The sequence below is a fragment of the Schistocerca cancellata genome, chromosome 4 (assembly GCF_023864275.1).
Source record: "Schistocerca cancellata isolate TAMUIC-IGC-003103 chromosome 4, iqSchCanc2.1, whole genome shotgun sequence".
In the NCBI taxonomy this organism is placed as follows: Eukaryota; Metazoa; Arthropoda; class Insecta; order Orthoptera; family Acrididae; genus Schistocerca; species Schistocerca cancellata.
The window spans coordinates 234,025,236-234,039,656 of NC_064629.1; the positions used below are offsets into that span (position 1 = coordinate 234,025,236).

At 45.3% G+C, this 14,421-nt stretch overlaps 1 pseudogene; it reads right to left on the reverse strand.

The window, feature by feature from the left end:
- Window positions 1–10,609: 10,609 nt before the first annotated feature.
- LOC126186584 (U6 spliceosomal RNA) lies at window positions 10,610–10,700 on the reverse strand (annotated as a pseudogene).
- Between the last annotated feature and the right edge of the window lie 3,721 nt (window positions 10,701–14,421).

The window sequence follows — 14,421 nt, forward strand, 5'->3', positions numbered from 1 at the left end:
TCATGTTGCTGCACTTGTTACCGGCAACAACGATGCTTCCTCGGGAAAGGGGACGAATCGGCCGTCAGGCAACGGAAGGGGCAGATGCAAGCACAGCACTCCCCACAGCGCAGCGCGGAGTGGCCGCGCGGTTAGAGGCGCCATGTCACTGACTGTGTGGTCCCTCCCGCCGGAGGTTCGAGTCCTCCTTCGGGCATAAGTTTGTGTGATGTTCTTAGCATAAGGTAGTTTAAGTAGTGTGTAAGTCTAGGGACCGACGACCTTAGCAGTTTGGTCCCTTAGGAATTTACACACATTTGAACATTTGTTCAGTCATTGCTAACTAGATATTTCGTCTATCATGTGCAAAAACATCTGTTTAAAATCGTCACAAGTCGGGCACTTTTCTGTACTCACTTGCACTATTGTGGTTGCTCTTCTTGCACATGTGCACAAATAAAATTGATATTATAATCGGCTGGCAATGACCTTGGAAGTCTGTCCTGGAAATGTTCGACCCAGATTTTGGGTTCCAAACTGTTTGATATGTCCGCAAACAGTTCATACTTCTGAACAGAAACAACATGTTTTTTTCATCTTCGTCGACGTCCTGATAATTTATTCCTACCATCATAACTGATTGTACATCAATACGTGATGGTGTGGGATTGCTGCGTATACAGCATACAACGGAGTCTGGGTGCTGTTGCATACAGTTCCTCCTTTTCCTTCTGTCTATTCTCTTCACTCATTGAAACTTCCTGGCAGATTAAAACTGTGTGCCCGACCGAGATTCGAACTCGGGACCTTTGCCTTTCGCGGGCAAGTGCTCCACCACTCTCTCTCTACCTCTTCACTCATTAACGTCTCGTCAATCTGAATACCGTTTGCTGACCCATTATTACGTTGTTGCTCCTTAAACAATTCCACCAGCGCCTCATGATTGCGCGGGTGGATGTCCGCTTGCATTTCTGTAAATTGAAACATATATTTCTTCTTGCTCTTTTAGGTTTACTGGGACTCCACTATCAAAACCTACAAAGTTACGTAATGAGAATTCCTCTATCTGTTTCTTGACTTGAGATACGCCAGCCATGAGTCCATCTTTCCATTCTATAACGACACCAACTTCGTTTCGTAATTCACCGGTAGCGCCCTTCACTTTCTGAGTTTCCATGCCTAATTTATCTCCGAAATTACTGATATGTTCCTCGATGATCTTTTCCGTTTTCTCTTCGGCTATCTTAACTTCTTCCCCGGTCTTTTTAAAAAAAAATGTTCAAATGTTTGTGAAATCTTATGGGACTTAATTGCGAAGGTCATCAGTCCCTAAGCTTACACACTACTTAACCTAAATTATCCTAAGGACGAACACACACACCCATGCCCGAGGGAGGACTCGAACCTCCGCCGGGACCAGCCGCACAGCCCGGTCTTTTTGTTTAATTTGTCCATCTGTTCAACACACCCTTGTTTATAACTTATTAATTGCTGCTCTTATCTCTTAAAATGTCACTATGTTCCTTGAAGTGGTCGTTTCGAAAAATTCTTTCTTTCTTTTATGCTGTTTGCTATGTCTCAAGTAGAGAGGTTTCTGAGAAACAACGCGTTCAAAATCAACAAGAGGCAGGTTTATTACAACATAACAGTATATTAGCTAAACAGAAAACTTTTCACAAACTTAGTAAAAACTCTCACAGAAATCGATCAGGCATTCGCCTACAAAACATCAAAGTTAATTAAGATGAAGGGGCGTAAAGACTACTCCAAGACAAGTTTCTCATTGGAAGGAAAGAGAGTGTACTCGGCAGCAGCTGGCCGAAGATAATTCTCCGAGGTGTCGTTGGACAGGTCTGAAGTCTCGCTGCGGTGTCTCCAATCGGGCTCTGATTGGAGGGCTAATATTAGTCGCCACATAAATTGGCCCAGAGTGTCGGCGGAGAACTACCGATTTTTTTTTTTTTTTGTGTATGATGTTGCCTGAAGTCTGATCACCTATCGTCATTTGTACTTCTGTAGAGCATGGTAAAAGTCTGCACATTTTATTTATTGCTTCAGTCACCAGGATTTGGGCTTCCACTTGGGTCAGTGAGCCTGTTGCTGTTTGATTTTGTTTTATTTTCGGATGGGCGGATTTGTAGGATCGATAATCTCTTTACGTCTTAAATGACTTGGTTTATGGAGGGTCGAACAGTATTGACTTGGGAACTATGTACTTGAGTCTTGTTGACGGTTCAACTGTCCCTACTGAACCAATTTTTCGTATTATGCCTTAGTGGACGTCGTTGTGGTCTTGTCCGTCACTTCGTCTTTAAGGTATTTCTCGGCAATTTGGGGGGAAAATCTCGGTTCTCATAGCAAAAATGGCAGCACTCAGTCTTTGAACAAGATCCTGAACATGGTGTTTCCACAACAGCTGAACAGCTAGCTAGAAAGTGGATCTGTTCAGTCTGAGTCAGATGCTCATTGTGTGTAATTATAACGTCAGGTTTTGTACCGCAGATCATATTGCGGTCACGTTGCCGTTCATCATCTTGTTTCGGTTACTGTTTTTCTTCGACCTCGTCGTTTGGCGGTGTTTTCTCTTGTGGCGCTATTGTCACGCAGTGGTTTTTGTCGTCTGTATTCCTTGCGTCCGCGTTTCCCACGGGTTTTAAAGTTCACTACGAGTGTACAGTTAATCTGTCTTCGTTTGTAGTTCACTGTTCTAAAACACTCCTTATCATGATTCGAAGATGTATCTCCTTCTCCTGAGTAATCTTGCTCCATGGTGGCTTCGTCGTCGCTGTTGTGGCGTTGTTGTTCCTCTTCTGACTCTCTGGTGGAGTGCTGATAGAAGCTGGATTCTCAGTGTCTTGTCTTGCTTGTTGGATGATATGTAGTATTCCCTCGTAGATCTCTTTCTGTTTCTCTGGGTGAGTGGTGGAGCTGACGTCTTCATACGGTTTAGACGCATGTTCGACAATCTTCTGTTTTCGTATGGCACCTGTGGATGTCCTTCCCTTGGAGTCGACATTTTCCTGGTCGTCTGTCCTTGCCTCTCATGTCCATAGCCAGGCTGGTCAACGTCGATGGTCCTCCTGGCTTTGCGGTGTTCGTCCTGAGTGGAGTGAACGATGGGGTTGCCGACGGGGCGAACTCTGCTAGACGGCGATCGAACATACTCCAGCGCGGCCGAGACATTTGCCTCAACCGCTCGCCCACAAGGGTTTACACTGCGCCATCGTGCTCTCCACTGACTACTGGCGGTACCGGTATGATTCACGACCGGGTTGGAGATTTTCTCCGCTCGGGTACTGGGTGTTGTGTTGTCCTTCATCATCATGCCGGCACGGTAACTTAGCGTGTTCGGTCAGAGAGCTGCTCGCCCTCTGTAATAAAAAACTGAGTAAAGGAATCCACGATCAACTTGAACGGATGTCTTGCGACGTCCGCCCAGACCAAACGCAACGAACAATACCGAACAAAATGAAAAAGAAAAAAAAAATAATGAGTGGAGCTGTGCCGCTATAAATAGCTGATGTTCAGAGGTATACTTTTGAATCTACTTCTGCACACGTGACTCGGCGGAAATACCTTGTTTGATTTCCATGTTAAGTTCGTGTTTTACATACACAGATTGACTCGCTTCTTTCTTATCAGTGGTACTCATTTTCTCTGAACTATGTGCACAAGCACAGGTTAACCTAGGCATAACCAAACATTGACACAAAAATTCAAACACTTCCCCCAATAATAAAATTTCTAACTTACACGCCTCAAAAAATAATTAGCAGCTTACCATTATTTGAAATCTTTGAGGTTTTTTTACTATTAAGATGGTCATATTTACTTTTCGAGTTAAAATTCGACCAATAAAAAATTTGATTACTCCAATCAAAAGATTGCGGGATTTCGGAAATTAATCCTGGACAGGAGTCACGAACAACCTATCGAGGGGCCATTCGAGCTGTTTACTATACCCGTAAGATGCTATAAGGCCGATCCCTCGTAAACTACAGAGAAGGAAGGCTCCCCGTAAGATCATGCAATCGTTTATTTTCTTTATATTTTTTTAATATTTTTTTTAAAGCAATGTCATGCAGGAGAAATATCATATTGAAGGCAAACTAGCATAAGTGTCCCAATCAAGCGTTAATTATATTGACATATCAATGAATGGGCTTATCTGTCTATAACAGAAACAAGCAGTTACCGTAACAATTTCGTTTATTACTATGAAATATATGAATTACCCACTGAGATATGTATGTGAACATTTAATAAATGCACAAGCGATTGGAATTATGAAATCTAACCTCGGCATGGGTGAATACAATAAAAGCATAATCATAAGAATAAACAGCAGATACGGCTAACGACTGCAAGAATGGTTATGGATTTAAAGAAAGAACATGTAAAAGTAAGAGTGAGCACCAGCAGAATCACCAAAGAGCATGATGGAAGCAATTACCTGACTATCAACGTCGAAACTGGGTAGTTAAGCCCTGATGAAAGCTAACGAGCCTCGCATCCCCCTCGATTTGGTAATTGCATCTCTGGCTCATTATTACCCCTCCTATACCTTGTAAATGTGGGAGATGGCAGCAGTAACGGCTCGAAATTCTGAGTCTAGCTCAAACTCTGTACTTAGTTCTAGTATGGAGACATCCTTCTGTATGATGCTTCGGCAGAAAATCTTTACTCATCGATCTCCTAGCAACAACTGTGTTTATTCATCACACTCCTGGCAGCAATTGTGTTTTCACTCAACTCTCTGAAACTTGGCTGTTTGTGCTAGTGCAGGAATCTCGCTAGGCAGTACCAGCGAGGCGTCCAAGCGAGTTACAATTAATACACAACTGGCCATTAAAATTGCTACACCACGAAGATGACGTACTACAGACGCGAAATTTAACCGACAGGAAGAAGATGCTGTGATATGTAATTGATTAGCTTTTCAGAGCATTCACACAAGGTTGGCGCCGGTGGCGACATCTACAACGTGCTGACATGAGGAAAGTTTCCAACCGATTTCTCATACACAAACAGCAGTTGACCGGCATTGCCTGGTGAACGTTGTTGTGACGCCTCGGGTAAGGAGGGGAAATGCGTACCATCACGTTTCCGACTTTGATAAAGGTCGGATTGTAGCCTATCGCGATTTCGGTTTTCGTATCGCGACATTGCTGCTTGCGTTGGTCGAGATCCAATAACTGTAAACAGAATATGGAATCGGTGGTTTCAGGAGGGTAATACGGAACGCCGTGCTGGATCCCAACGGCCTCGTATCACTAGCAGTCGAGATGACAGGCATCTTATCCGCATGGCTATAACGGATCGTGCAGGCACGTCTCGATCCCTGGTGAACGTTGTTGTGATGCCTCGGGTAAGGAGGGGAAATGCAAGACAACAATCATCTGCACGAACAGTTCGATGACGTTTGCAGCAGGATGGACTATCATTTCGGAGACCGTGGATGCGGTTACCCTTGACGCTGCATCACAGACAGGAGCGCCTCCGATGGTGTACTCAACGACAAACCTGGGTGCACGAATTGCAAAACGTCATTTTTTTTTCGGATGAAACCAGGTTCTGTTCACAACATCGTGATGGTCGCATCCGTGTTTGGCGACATCGCGGTGAACGCACATTGGAAGCGTGTATTCGTCATCGCCATACTGGCGTATCACTCGGCGTGATGGTATGGGCTGCCATTGGTTACACGTTTCGGTCACCTCTTGTTCGCATTGACGTCACTTTGAACAGTGGACGTTACATTTCAGATGCGTTACGACCCGTGGCTCTACCCTTCATTCGATCCCTGCGAAACCCTACATTTGAGCAGGATAATGCACGACCGCTTGTAGCAGCTCCTGTACGGGCCTTTCTGGATAGAGAAAGTGTTCTTCTGGTGCCCTGGCCAGCACATTCTCCAGATCTCTCACCAACTGGAAACGTCTGGTCAATGGTGGCCGAGCAATTGGCTCGTCACAATATGCCAGTCACTACTCTTGATGAACTGTGGTATCGTATTGAAGCTGCATGGGCAGCTGTTCCTGGACACGCGATCCAAGCTCTGTTTGACTCAATGCCCAGGGGTATCAAGGCCGTTATTACGGCCAGAGGTGGTTGTTCTGAGTACTGATTTCTCAGGATCTATGCACCCTAATTGCGTAAAAATGTAATCAGATGTCAGTTCTAGTATAATATATTTGTCCAATGAATACACGTTTAACATCTGCATATCTTCTTGGTGTAGCAATTTTAATGGCCAGTAGTGTAATAGTTTTGTAAATAAGGGGGACACACTCCTGCTCTCCCAGATTTTGTCATGGTTAAACAAAGATGGTCTGGTGTGGGGGGAGGAATACAGAAAATCTCCCCCGCTCCATGACAAGTTTCTGACCCTGGCCTATATATAAGCTTACATTTAGGCACATACTAGCAAGGACGCATTTTACAGAAATAATTATTGTGAGCCAATCAGAGTGCCCATTGCAAGGATTTAAAATGAATATTCTTTCGTGACATGACCACGGAGAAACGTTGGATCTAATGCCTCTCCTGTTCTGCCGGCTACACGTGGCGTCATGTGTTGTCGTTCCAAAAGGACTCCTTCAGGCGATAATGGAGTTTCATGGCAGATATCGTGGTCCCTGAGCTGCCATCTCGGATGGTATGAAGTGAATTATTCTGCGTCGTTTCGCATGTCATTAGTACGTTTGCCTTTAAAAGTCCTCTGTTGTTGTTGTTCTGGTCTTCAGTCCTGAGACTGGTTTGATGCAGCTCTCCATGCTACTCTATCCTCTGCACGCTTCTTCATCTCCCAGTACCTACTGCAACCTACATCCTTCTGAATCTGCTTAGTGTATTCATCTCTTGGTCTCCCTCTACGATTTTTACCCTCCACGCTGCCCTCCAATGCTAAATTTGTGATCCCTTGATGCCTCAAAACATGTCCTACCAACCGATCCCGTCTTCTAGTCAAGTTGTGCCACAAACTTCTCTTCTCCCCAATCCTATTCAATACCTCCTCATTAGTTACGTGATCTACCCACCTTATCTTCAGCATTCTTCTGTAGCTCCACATTTCGAAAGCTTCTATTCTCTTCTTGTCCATACTAGTTATCGTCCATGTTTCACTTCCATACATGGCTACACTCCATAGGAATACTTTCAGAAACGACTTCCTGACACTTAAATCTATACTCGATGTTAATAAATTTCTCTTCTTCAGAAACGATTTCCTTGCCATTGCCTCTGTAGTATGCTATAATTCATGACATGTTGTACATATGAGGCGCGACCGTTATTTAAGTAATGACAGATGTGATGTTGTGGCTTAAACTGTATTAACCCTAATTCGTGAAGACGGCCTGTGACGGAAACCGGTCGATGCTTGGGTTTTAAATAAAAAAGCAGTTGGTGGTCAAACAAGCATTTTATACATTACTTGAAGGCTGTTAATAGCCAAATTCCAAAAATGTTGATTCTAAATAACGTGGTTTTGCCTTTATTGTGAGAAAAAAGGCATAACATTACATATTCCACGCCCATCTTTCTCGGCTGATCGGTCACAACTGGCCGTCAGCTGACTGCTCAACATTGCGACAGCCTTAGCCAGGCTGCCTAGTGCATTACAGCTCTAACTGCTAATGCTGTAGTTTAATGTTCCGTTTGTTATATTGTAAATAAAGTGAAGCTGTTCTCAATTAGAAGGCAGGTTTAAGCACTGTAGCGCTTTACCATGTATAGTGGTGTGCCCTCGACTTCCTCCCACATCCGAACAGACATACACAGCCAATAAGAGGGGCCTCTGAATTTCAGAATGTACTCCGAAACACGCAGCAAATTAACTTGACGTTATTGCCATTCTTATGGGTGAAACAAGCGATAAGTAACACAGGAAATCGTAGGACTAACCACGGAACAAAACCCAAAACTTTAGTTTTCTGTTCTGGAATTAAAGCCATTGAGCCACAAAGACATATTTCTACGCAAACCATTAATAAGTTATTTATCGAACAGAAACTGCGCTGAGGCAAGGGAACAAATACATACACTACTGGCCATTAAAATTGCTACACCACGAAGATGACGTGCTACAGACGCGAAATTTAACCGACAGGAAGAAGATGCTGTGACATGCAAATGATTAGATTTTCAGAGCATTCACACAAGGTTGGCGCCGGTGGCGACACCTCCAACGTGCTGACATGAAGAAAGTTTCCAACCGATTTCTCATACACAAACAGTTGTCGACCATCGTTGCCTGGTGAAACGTTGTTGTGATGTCTCGTGTAAGGAGGAGAAATGCGTACCATCACGTTTCCGACTTTGATAAAGGTCGGATTGTAGCCTATCGCGATTGCGGTTTATCGTATCGCGACATTGCTGCTCGCCTTGGTCGAGATCCAATGACTGTTAGCAGAATATGGAGTCGGATGATGATGATGATGTTTGGTTTGTGGGGCGCTCAACTGCGTGGTTATCAGCGCCCGAACAATTACCCAATCTTTGCTCAGTCCAATTTCGCCACTTTCCTGGATGATGATGAAATGATGAGGACAACACAAACACCCAGTCATCTCGAGGCAGGTGAAAATCCCTGACCCCGCCGGGAATCGAACCCGGGACCCCGTGCTCGGGAAGCGAGAACGCTACCGCGAGACCACAAGCGGCGGACAGAATAGAATATGGAGTCGGTGGGTTCAGGAGGGTAATACGGAACGCCGTGCTGGATCCCAACGGCCTCGTATCACTAACAGTTGAGATGAAACGCATCTTATCCGCAGATGGGGACGTCTGCAAGACAACAACCGTCTGCACGAACAGTTCGACGACGTTTGCAGCAGCATGGACTATCAGTTCGGAGACCGTGGATGCGGTTACCCTTGACGCTGCATCACAGACAGGAGCGCCTGCGATGGTGTACTCAACGACGAACCTGGGTGCACGAATTTCAAAACGTCATTTTTTTCGGATGAATCCAGGTTCTGTTTACAACATCATGATGGTCGCATCCGTATTTGGCGACACCGCGGTGAACGCACATTGGAAGCGTGTATTCATCATCGCCATACTGGTGTATCACCCGGCGTGATGGTATGGGGTGCCATTGGTTACACATTTCGGTCACCTCTTGTTCGCATTGACGTCACTTTGAACAGCGAACGTTACATTTCAGATGTGTTACGACCCGTGGCTCTACCCTTCATTCGATCCCTGCGAAATCCTACATTTCAGCAGGATAATGCACGACCACATGTTGCAGGTCCTGTACGGGCCTTTCTGGATACAGAAAATGTTCGACTGCTGCCCTGGCCAGCACATTCTCCAGATCTCTCACCAATTCAAAACGTCTGGTCAATGGTGGCCGAGCAACTGGCTCGTCGCAATACGCCAGTCACTACTCTTGATGAACTGTGATATCGTGCTGAAGCTGCATGGGCAGCTGTACCTGTACTCGACATCCAAGCTCTGTTTGATTCAATGCCCAGGCGTATCAAGGCCGTTATTATGGCCAGAGGTGGTTGTTCTGGGTACTGATTTCTCAGGATCTATGCACCCAAATTGCGTGAAAATGTAATCACATGTCGGTTCTAGTATAATATATTTGTTCAATGAATACCCGTTTATCATCTGCATTTCTTATTGGTGTAGCAAGTTTAATGGCCAGCAGTGTAATTCTATACAAGAAGCAAACAAAGAATATACGGTGGCATTACAAGTAATTCGTTATTTAAGATACAAATAGTTTATCTCGGAATAAATTTGTTTGAATGATACACATATTCGAATAATGACCAAGACAGAAATTTATTCAAATGTTATCCACGTCTTCTCACCAATGTAACTCACGCTTCCTTTCTCTTTTTGTTTTTAATGTCAACTGAAACGATTCATCTTAGTTCATTTGCTTTATTTACTCACGAAATCAGATGGTGTAGCAGGACTGATGCTGTAGCTGGACAATTATAGTCTGTTGTCACGCTCTTCAACATAAGTCTTTTTAATTTGTTCTGTTTAAAATATGTCTCAGTGTCACTGCAATTTTAGGAGCTGACTGAAAGCGAGCATTATTTCATCAGCTATTCTTTCACACAAATACAAAATTCCACACCTAAAACTATGACCTTCTGTAACACTCAATATTCGATTATCAATTTAATTTTCGTATACTATAGTAACACTTCGTGTATCTCAAGTATACAGCACACACATCCTCCATAGAACACATGGAAAATCGACAACTGGAAAGTAATTATAATTCCAAATGCATTCGTTTGCCTGCCGGTTCCATTAACGCTGCTACATTGTAGTGAAGCTGTGTATAATCCATGTTTCCGTTCCCCTGTGGCAAGGCCACAGGACTGTTGCCCAGCACTCGGTGAGTGAGCATCACATGATACCAAGTGAGTGAACTGCCAGTCGCGTGATTCCGCGTGCGCGCGCATAGCGAGTGATATAGACGAACTCGATTCACACGGATTCGCCACGCGGATGCAATGCCCTGGGAGACACTGAATTTGTTCGGTGCGGATGTCCCATGACATCCGTTTAAGTTCAGTGTTGAGCCGTTGACTCAGTTTTTTTATTACAGAGGGCAGCTATCCCTCTGACCGAACACGCTGAGCTACCGTGCCGACGTTTTTGCGTGTCATCCTTACGCGCGCAGGGCTATGCTAATCTTGTCTGTATCGTTCCAATTTTAGTATACGTACCACCGAAGCGAGTACGACCATCTGAGCCACCGAGGACACAGATGAATAGCGCGACTGCAGGGGCTTATCCTTTGCACGCTTCCCGTGAGACCCACATTCCCAGCTGTCCACCATCTACATACGTAATGTACCTAATAGATATTTGCCCATCCAATCATTACTCTCACCCACTAAGGTGACGATTCCCGTAAGAGTTCGGGTAACCTGTGCGCATTCGCAGAGACGAAGGTCAATGGCCGGGTAGCCTTTAACTATATATGAAGATAATAGCTGTTCTCGAAAGAACAGATACCATTGATGACCGTGCAGCTTCTCTAGAATAAATGATAATTAATTGAAACCCTTAGCTGCTGACAGGTGTTGTTGATATACCTCGATGGGGACAGCTGAAAATGTGTGCCCCGACCGGGACTCGCACACTGGATCTCCTGCTCACATGCCAGACGCTCTATCCGTCTGAGCCACCGACGACAAGGATGAATAGCGAGTCCCGGTCGGGGCACACATTTTCGGCTGTCCCCATCGAGGTATATCAATATCACCTGTCGGCAGCTGAGGGTTTCGATTAATTATCTTATGAACATGTGTCCGGGAATGCATCACTGCCACGGCACATGGAGCTTAGGAATGACAATTCTTCTGACCACGAGCCATATGTTCCTTTTGTGGTGCAGGCTGTGTGACTTACGCACTGTACTGAAAGCAGCAGAATGGTTTGGTACTGATGTCAAGAACTAGCCAAGGTGGTGTTTGTGAACGACCAAGCAGACGGAAGCGGTCGAGAGGCGGCAGAGCTGTACCAAAACAAGTACCCTCACGGCACCAACCGCATCATAAAGCATTTCAAGCCCTTTTTTGGCGTTTGTGTGATCATGGGTCCTTTCAGACAGACGAATGTGCAGGGAGGCGGCGGACTGTGCGTACGCCAGATTTAGAGGACCAGGCTCTACAGGATATTGAAACGAACCGTATTACAAGCTCCAGGCAAGAGGCCCACCGACATGGTGTAAGGCAAAGTACAATTATACACTACTGGCCATTAAAATTGCTACACCAAGAAGATATGCAGATCATAAACGGGTATTCATTGGACAAATATATATGATATATACAGGTACAGCTGCCCATGCAACTTCAACACGATACCACAGTTCATCAAGAGTAGTGACTGGCGTATTGTGACGAGCCAGTTGCTCGGCCACCATTTACCAGACGTTTTCAGTTGGTGAGAGATCTGAAGAGTGTGCTGGCCAGGGCAGCAGTCGAACATTTTCTGTATCCAGAAAGGCCCGTACAGGACCCGTGCATTATCCTGCTGAAATGTAGGGTTTCGCAGGGATCGAATGAAGGGTAGAGCCACGGGTCGTAACACATCTGAAATGTAACGTCCACTGTTCAAAGTGTCGACAATGCGAACAAGAGGTGACCGAGACGTGTAACCACTCGCACCCCATACCATCAAGCCGGGTGATACGCCAGTATGACGATGACGAATATACGCTTCCAATGTGCGTTCACATCGATGTCGCCAAACACGGATGCGACCATCATGATGATGTAAACAGAACCTGGATTCATCCGAAAAAATGACGTTTTGCCATTCGTGCACCCAGGTTCGTCGTTGAGTACACTATCGCAGGCGCTCCTGTCTGTTCAAATGGTTCAAATGGCTCTGAGCACTATGGGATTTAACATCTGAGGTCATCAGTCCCCTAGAACTTAGAACTACTTAAACCTAACAAAACTAAGGACATCACACACATCCATGCCCGAAGCAGGATTCGGACCTGCTACGTAGCGGTTGCGCGGTTCCGGACTGAAGCGCCTAGAATCACTTGGCCACCAAGGCCGGCGCTCCTGTCTGTGATGCAGCGTGAAGGGTAACCGCAGCCATGGTCTCCGAGCTGATAGTCCATGCTGCTGCAAACGTCGTCGATCTGTTCGTGCAGATGGTTGTTGTCTTGCAAACGTCCCCATCTGTTGACTCAGGAATCGAGACGTGGCTGCACAATCCGCTACAGCCATGCGGATAAGATGCCTGTCATCTCGACTGCTAGTGATACGAGGCCGTTGGAATCCAGCACGGCGTTCCGTATTACCCTCCTGAACCCATCGAGTCCATATTCTGCTAACAGTCATTGGATCTCGACCAACGGTAGCAGCAATGTCGCGATACAGTAAACCGCAATCGCGATTGGCTACAATCCGACCATTATCAAAGTCGGAAACGTGATGGTACACATTTCACCTCCTTACAGGACGCATCACAACAACGTTTCACCAGGCAACGCCGGTCAACTGCTGTTTGTGTATGAGAAATCGGTTGGAAACTTTCCTCATGCCAGCACGTTGTAGGTGTCGCCACCGGCGCCAAACTTGTGGGAATGTTCTGAAAAGCTAATCATTTGGATATCACAGCATCTTCTTCCTGTCGGTTAAATTTCGCGTCTGTAGCACGACATCTTCGTGGTTTAGCGATTTTAATGGCCAGTAGTGTATGTATTCTGCATGACAAATGCTGCTATCTGCATCACCTGCAATCCCATGGAGGCCACCCATTACATCTGTTGTGCCGCGCATGCGATGTAGCTATGTACTGTGTATCGGAACGATTTGTTGTCGCTGCATGCACGCCGTCCATTTCCAGACACATGTTCCTTTTTTCCTCCATTTTCAGTCAGGCATACGTCCCTAAAGTTTGTCGGTTTGATTAATGTTCATCCTATATAAGGGGTGTCAAAAAACACTAAAATAAGTAAAAACTACCTAGTAAAGATGGACTCTGAAATGCATACTTTAAGAGGTACAAGCATTTTTTCGTCTTCAAGTCAATCAACAGATCCGTTTTACTGCAAGGTCTTTGCTGTCCATGGCTAGTAAACGTGGGGGTTAAAATGCGTAATTCAAGAACTATGGCACTTTTTCATCTTCACTAGTGTGAAACACTTATCTTCTACTGAACAACTGCTCATATCTCTTCAGGTGCGCGTTTTACAGCCCTTGTTTACTAGATCTTTTGTCTTGCTCTGGTGTAAGGAACATGTCTCTAAAGTCAGTCGGTGGCTTTTGGGACACCCTGTATATCCACCTACACTGTGCAATGCAAAGAAAGGATCACTTTTTTGAAATCCCGTGATTGTCTTCCATTGCGACGTAGAAATTTAAAATTTGGCTCAAAGGTGCGTGCAATCCTCCTCTGTAACGGTGTAAAACCATGACACGCTGTGAAGTCACCCTCGGTTTCGATGACGCTTCAAACAGCAAGCTGTCGACACATGCGTAACAAAGTTCAGACGCAAAAGTTGATGTGTCGTGTAAGGCGGGTTAGCGATGTCCTGTTGTCACCAAATTTGGCCACAATTCTGCCCAACGCCACCGCGGACCTGTTCACACAAGGGAAAGGTCGTCACCCCCACTCCTGTCACCCACATTCCACCACTTCTTTTAACGCCTTGATGGAAGTCAGAAACGCGACGCTCAATATTGAAATCATACAGTTTTCATGTAGGTGGCCGAAGAAAACATTTCAGACACACCTCCACTCAGAATCTATGCGAAAAGGCCTCAGGGGATGGCATATAGCGCGTCAATAAAACCACGAATTTCCTTGGAGCGTTGATTGCTACATAATTTGCGGTCGAAAACGATAGTTCGCAGTGTAAAGAACAGCATGATAACGTTCTTGACAACATTCGTCGCTGCTGACACCTTCGGACGTTTCAGCCATTCTCTAAGG